This window comes from Solanum stenotomum, chromosome 9, assembly GCF_019186545.1.
Source record: "Solanum stenotomum isolate F172 chromosome 9, ASM1918654v1, whole genome shotgun sequence".
NCBI classification, from domain to species: Eukaryota; Viridiplantae; Streptophyta; class Magnoliopsida; order Solanales; family Solanaceae; genus Solanum; species Solanum stenotomum.
The window spans coordinates 47,292,417-47,299,135 of NC_064290.1; the positions used below are offsets into that span (position 1 = coordinate 47,292,417).

At 30.5% G+C, this 6,719-nt stretch overlaps 1 protein-coding gene and 1 pseudogene across 1 annotated transcript in view; both read right to left on the reverse strand.

The window, feature by feature from the left end:
• Positions 1 to 6,719, reverse strand: part of LOC125875987 (protein DETOXIFICATION 32-like) — a 133,786-nt pseudogene that overhangs the window by 6,381 nt on the left and 120,686 nt on the right.
• Positions 1 to 6,719, reverse strand: part of LOC125875986 (protein DETOXIFICATION 29-like) — a 114,592-nt gene that overhangs the window by 6,249 nt on the left and 101,624 nt on the right. The window lies entirely within an intron of this gene.

Consider the following 6,719-nt stretch of genomic DNA (forward strand, 5'->3'; position numbering starts at 1 on the left):
GTTGAATATGATCTGTTTAGTATAGGTTGGTTGGTTTGCTGCTAGATTGAAGTTTCGGTGGTTCGGTTGGGATTGAAAGGAGTTGTTTGTAGCTGCTAGTTTTGCTTAGTTTAGAGTTACTTGCGAGTACCTGTGGTTTTTGGTACTCACTCTTGCTTCTACACAATTGTGTAGGTTGACAGCTCTTTCAGATTCGGCTTAGTATTTTCTTTAGCAGATTGAGCTTCGGGACATACTCGAGAGGTAGTGGTTCATTCCAGACGTGCCCTTGAGTTATCTTTACTTTCAGTTTTGTTCTATTCGAGAACTATACTCTGAGACTTGTATATTTTTATTCGAATTATGTATTTAGAGGTTTGTACATGTGACAACCAAATTCTGGGTAGTGTTGAGTCTTAATTAAAGTCTTCCGCTTATTTATTATCTTTTATTCTCGTATTTCTACTTCTCTATCGTTGTGGTTGGGTTAGGCTGACGTGTGCAATGGGAAATGGACACGTGCCATCACATCCGAATTTGGGGTGTGACAAGTTAAATATACAAAAGTTATTTCTCTAAATCTACTTTTAAATGGCGATCCTAGAGCAGATATTTGTATCATTTAGTTACATGATTTACCCTTCAATCTATTGATCTTTAATTTTGGTCATTTTAATAAACTGGTCATTAATTGTTGTCTTTCAAATGTGCTAATCTTTAACTTTTTTTACCTCTTGAAGTCAAAGTAATGTCTAACGAGGATTACATTCTTTAAGGGTGCGAAACATAATTTATAAGATAATATGATGCAAAATTGTAAGTTTATAGGATAATATGATGCACAACTTCCTTATTTGAATGAATAAAACTATCGCGCGTTTTATAAAATAATTAAAAAAAAAAGTCAAAGGAAAGAATTGAGAAACACAGAGACTGCTTTTTTTTTTTTTTTAAAAAAAAAGACAGATTTAGTAATTGATTTTGATTCTCTAAAAGAAAACACTATAAGTATTTTGAGACGAAGGAAATATACCTGAAAGGCTAGGTTGAAGACCGTTAAGCATAATTGTAATTCCTAAAAGTGGGGTAAGTTCAGACACGACTTGTTGAACCTCAAAATTGTTTGTAAACAAAGGTGGATATCGACTTCGAGCAAGAAAAAGTGCTGTTGTAATTATCACTCCAAATAAAAGTGAAGTAATTGACACCACCATGACTGAAAATTTTGCTGCTTTGGGGTGCCAGCTCCTGGTTCATTTGACACCCTAACACTGCATCAAAAAGAACAAATTCATTTTTTAGGTTTATTATTCTATTCAGAATCAGGTTGATATCTCTTAGATAGTTATTTAACTAATACTTATTATTTCAAAATGTGACCATTTTTTTTTATTCCATTTTTCTTAAACGACTAAGAAAGTGACTTTAAGATATAATAACGATTAGTTGAATGACAATATGAGAAATCAAATGATTCAGAATGATAATCTTTGGCCAAATTTATATGACATATTTCACTTTTGAAGAGTCAAATTGACTAACCTTTGAAGTTAAACTGGATTAGATCAAATCAATACACTACTAGAAACAAAATAAATTACCATCGCGAATCAATGAGAAATTTATGCTATAAAATATGATTTTCCCGTCTTAACAAACTAGCTCACTGAAAAAATGCTTGATGGAAAATAGATTTTCCCTTAAATATTGAGAAACTTCCTTATTTTTTCATGTGAAAATATTACTATTTTTTTCTTTTTTCACTGATTCAATAAAAATATTTATGAAAATAGCCACTAAATATTTTTCAATAAAAAAATAATAATTTTTTAATAGTGATATTCTAAAATTAAAATTTATGTATTTAAAAAACAATACAAAAATACTACTTAAATTATAATTCTTCTCATATCAACTTGATCAAAAAATACATTTTATGATATTGATCAAATTTTACGTAATTTGAATATTAAAAAACGAAAATGTCACACAGACCTACCTTATTGCTGCATTAAAACCAATGCACAACATGAACATCCACCCAACTATGCTAGTGCTGCAAAACATCAAATAAAAAATTAAGCATAGTAAAAAGATTTAATATTTTCTTTAATGGACTTGAGAAATAATTTTTAGTGTTTGCTGCCTAAAACAACATATATATATATAATTCGTATAAACACATTTTAATCTAAGATTTATAAATTAAAGTGAAAATACATGTCACCAAATCATGATTGAACAATACATATTTTTATACAATTTGATTCAAATTCAAAGAGAAACAAAAATGAAATAAAAGCAAATAAAAATGAAGGAGAAAAATGCATAAAGAAAAATGGCGATGAGATATTTATCAACATTATTTAGTAACTATCATATATTTATAAAAAAAAATAACTAACTATACTCTTAAGGAATATATGTTTACTTTTTTATTTAGTGTATAAAAAATTGATCAAAATTTGAATAGAAAAAAATTACATCTAGAAATATTATCTCTTATGTTATTTTTGTAGATATGTTATGTTTTTTTTTTTTTAACTTTGTGAGAAGGTTATATAACTTTTTTTTTCTAGGATTAACTCTAGGGACATACTGCTTATTTGGTTAATAGAATATTTTCCTTTGCCAAAAAAAAAAAGAAGAAGAAGAGAGGTTATATAACTAAAATTACAAAAATATAATTAAGTGAAATAGTCGTTAATGTTTGTATTAGGATAAATTGTATATAGATATAATACATAAATATGCTCTTTAATTTGGTCTTAGCTCACATTTATGTCCTATAACTTTTTGTGTGCACAAGTAGACACTTAAACTTGTATAAAGTTGAACAAATAGACACACGTATCATATGTGGCATCCCACGTGACAATTTGAGTAATACGTGGTATCCTAAGTGTATTATGTCACGTAGGACTCATGTATCTACTTGTTCAACTTTATAAAAGTTTAAGTGTCTACTTGTGCACACCCAAAGTTGAAGGGCATAAAAGTAAAATGAAGTCAAGTTAAATGACACAATTATGTATTATTCGTATGTATCACACTTCTCGGAGTACAATTCTTTCATGAATCCTGCTAATGCAACATGCTTTGTACAATAAACATAAATTATCCTTTTTAATTTTTTTTACAAAAGAAAATTTCTCACTATATACCATTAATGTTAGGCATTGTACTGTCTAATCTTGAGTTTAAACATGCAATATGAAATTATGATTTCAAATCATCGTAAACTCACCATATGGAGACTGCGTCAACAACAATTTTTGCATCCTTTACGTATCCAGCAGAGAGAATCAAAGCCATGAAGTACCAATACTCTAAGCTACACAATTTACAAATTTAAAAGAATTATTAGTTACTAATTTGTTCCAAGTAATTGCATGTCAATTCCTGATATAATAATTAAAGAGGAAATTAAAGATAGTGATAATTCTCTTTTAATTTGATCTTATTTCACATTTATGTTTTTCAATTTTAGGTGTGCACAAGTAGACACATAAACTTGTATGAAGTTGAACAATTAGTAGATACATGAGTCCTACATGACATAATACACGTAGGACACCACATATGACTCAAACTGCCATATAAGATGCCACGTAAGATACACGTGTCTATTTGTTCAACTCTATACAAATTTATGTGTCTACTTGTGCACAACCAAAATTGGAGGGCATAAATGTGAATTAAGGCCAAATCAAATGGCATATTGATGTATTATGCCTTTTTTCGAAATTAATTTAAATTTTAAAATCTAAATTAGATTAGCTTAATTTTATATTTTAAAATTTATATAGTTGACTCTCGAAAAATATGGAATGGGACAAGTATTTTGGGACGAGGTGAGTTCACATGAAAAAAAAGGCATAATACATTAATATACCCTTTAACTTGGCTTCAGATGTCGTCTATGCCCTCCAACTTTGGGTGTGCACAAGTAGACACTTAGACTTATATAAAAATGAACAAGTAGGCACACGTATTCTACGTGGCATAATACACGTAGGACGCTACGTAGGACACAAAATTGACATATAGGATGTCATGTAGCACTAATGTGCACACCAAAAGTTAAAGGTCATAATTGTCAGCTGAAACCAAGTGAAGAGTCATGTTTATGTATTATAACAAAAAAAAAAAAAAATACGTAAAGACATAATATATAAACATGCTTTTTAAGAGACTTACCATATCATTATACCAGATGCAAGTGACAACCTAACAAATCCCCAAAGATTTTCAAATGCCTTGGAAGTAAATCCAGACCAAGCTTCACCACAAGTCCCACACAAAATGTAAACAAATTGAGCAAGTGCCATGAACCACCATGAGCCATTTAGCACTACAGCTCCAGCCACTAGCCCCAAATCCATTTTCATCATGAACAACCAGCTCAAAAGGGTATGGCCAACTAGCACGACCGCGGCTATTATGGCCATAACCATCATCTTGCTTTGGGCTTGAAGGAATTTTTGAATAGGGAAGTTCACAGCATAGGCAAATAGTTGAGGAATCATCCAAAGAGAAAATTTACCTGCCCATTTTGCTATGTCCATAGGCTGGCCAATGAGTACCAGAATTTGAGTGGCAAATAAGTAGAAAAATACTAAGGCCAATACTGTTGTGTTGAGTATTATCAAGGACCTTTGCAAATAAACACCTAACATGTCTACTTGCTTAGCTCCATATGCTTGTCCACAAAGTGTTTCTAATGCACTTCCCATTCCTAACTGTTCGAAAAAAATCAAATATTTTTCATAAGATTTTCAAATTAATGATATATATTCCCAATTAAACATCAAACTGTACTTAATTTAATCCATCTTTATTTAAAATAAAAACAGAGAAGGTTTCTCTGGAATAGACATTTCATTTTTCACAAAAACCACCTACATACATACGTGACAAACATTTATATTATATTTATGGTACATAGCTATGATTTTAAAAATTTATGAAACCTAACTACATTTTGTGTTTTTATAGCAAATACACAATAGTACAACGCACGTTGATACATCTTTTTGCGCATATTCGATACTTGCTATAGTGACTGAGCTAGAATTTTCACTAAGAAATAACATAAAATTATAATTATGTTGTTAATTAGGATCAAACACACAACCTTAAGGAATTTTCGCAATACCTTAATTAACCATTGCACTCAATCTTCAACTTATGTTAAGAGGAGTTAACACTTGATATAAAAACCAAACTTTTACCTATCTATATAATACCTCCCCTGCTTCTATGTATTTGACTTAATTTGACATGATATAGAGTTTAAGAAAGTAAATAAAACTTTTGAAATTTGTGGTCTAAAATTAAAGATATGTCAAATGTATCAAAATACTCTTTAATCTTGTTGTCTTAAACATGTCATATGATAAGTTGAAATTAAAGAGTTTCTAAAAAAAAATGAAAGGGGCATTCTTTTTTAAATGAACTAAAAATAAAAGTATGTCAAACAAATTGAAACAGAGGAAGTATAATTTTTCGACGAAGGGGTGTCACTTGACATAAGGGAGGACCTACGTGGGCGCCAGCGAACCCCCTCGACAAAAAATTACATTGTATATATAGGGTAGATTTTCGATATTTTTGTACATATACTATTTTTTAACCATCAAATGGAAGAGATAGCTCAATGGTACTGGACTGCGTAACTTGGGTGTGGGTACTATCCCTAGTTTGCAGGTTCGATTCCTGTACTTTGCAAGTTCGATTCCTATACTTTGCACTCTATTACACACATTTATATTTTTATTTTTCGAATCCCCTGAGTGAAAATTCTAAATCCGCCACTGAATCTTGACGTATATAGAAAGAAATACTCCTTATGAGACAAACATAATAAAAAAGAAAGTAAAAAGTAATAGATTACCAAAGCACCATAACAGAGTCCAGCAATAACAGAGTTTTCTACAGAAACAGCAGCAAGTTGTAGGACTCCAAGATGGCCAGCAAAGAGTTAAGTGATTTGAGCAATTGAGTATTGACATATAGAAGTTGAAATTGCTGGAGAAGCAAGACTCCATAACTTCTTGGATTCAATGTAGAATTCATGGAAGAAAGTTTTAACTCCATCAATTCTTTGTATATCATGCTCAGAATCAAAAGAAGGCAAATAGTGATAATCTTCCTCCATTTCTCTGGAAGGATGTGCTTAATTTTTGTTTTCAGAAATACTTTTTACTGTTTAATTGGAAGGAGAAAAACCTTCTCCTATAACTTGTTATAGGAGTGTTAAACTTTTCTTAACTTTGTCCTGGCTGTATTTATGCCTTCCAATTATCAGTGAGTATAATTAGACATTTAAATTTGTATAAAGTTAAATAAATAGATATACACATTTTATATGACGTAGGATGCTTCATCTGACACACTTTAAAAACCTTTTTAAAGATAAGTGTCAAGAACACACCTATATTATCTTTTTTTATTTTTTTAGTTTCATACCAAAATGATTAGAAGTGTAAGTTTTATATCTAAACTCTCACTTATTAGTTGAGAAACACACATCACTGATGTGTGTAATACACTCTCTTCTTTATTTGAACAAACCTTGCCACATGATATTCCACCTTTACAATATTAGTAAAAAATCAAATATTAAAGTTTTACTGCCCCCCAAAAAAGAAATTACCTTTTTAAAAATAAAATTTAAAATATTTTTCTCTCCCCACTCCACCACCTCCCCCCTTACCCCCTCTCCCTGACAATCCCCC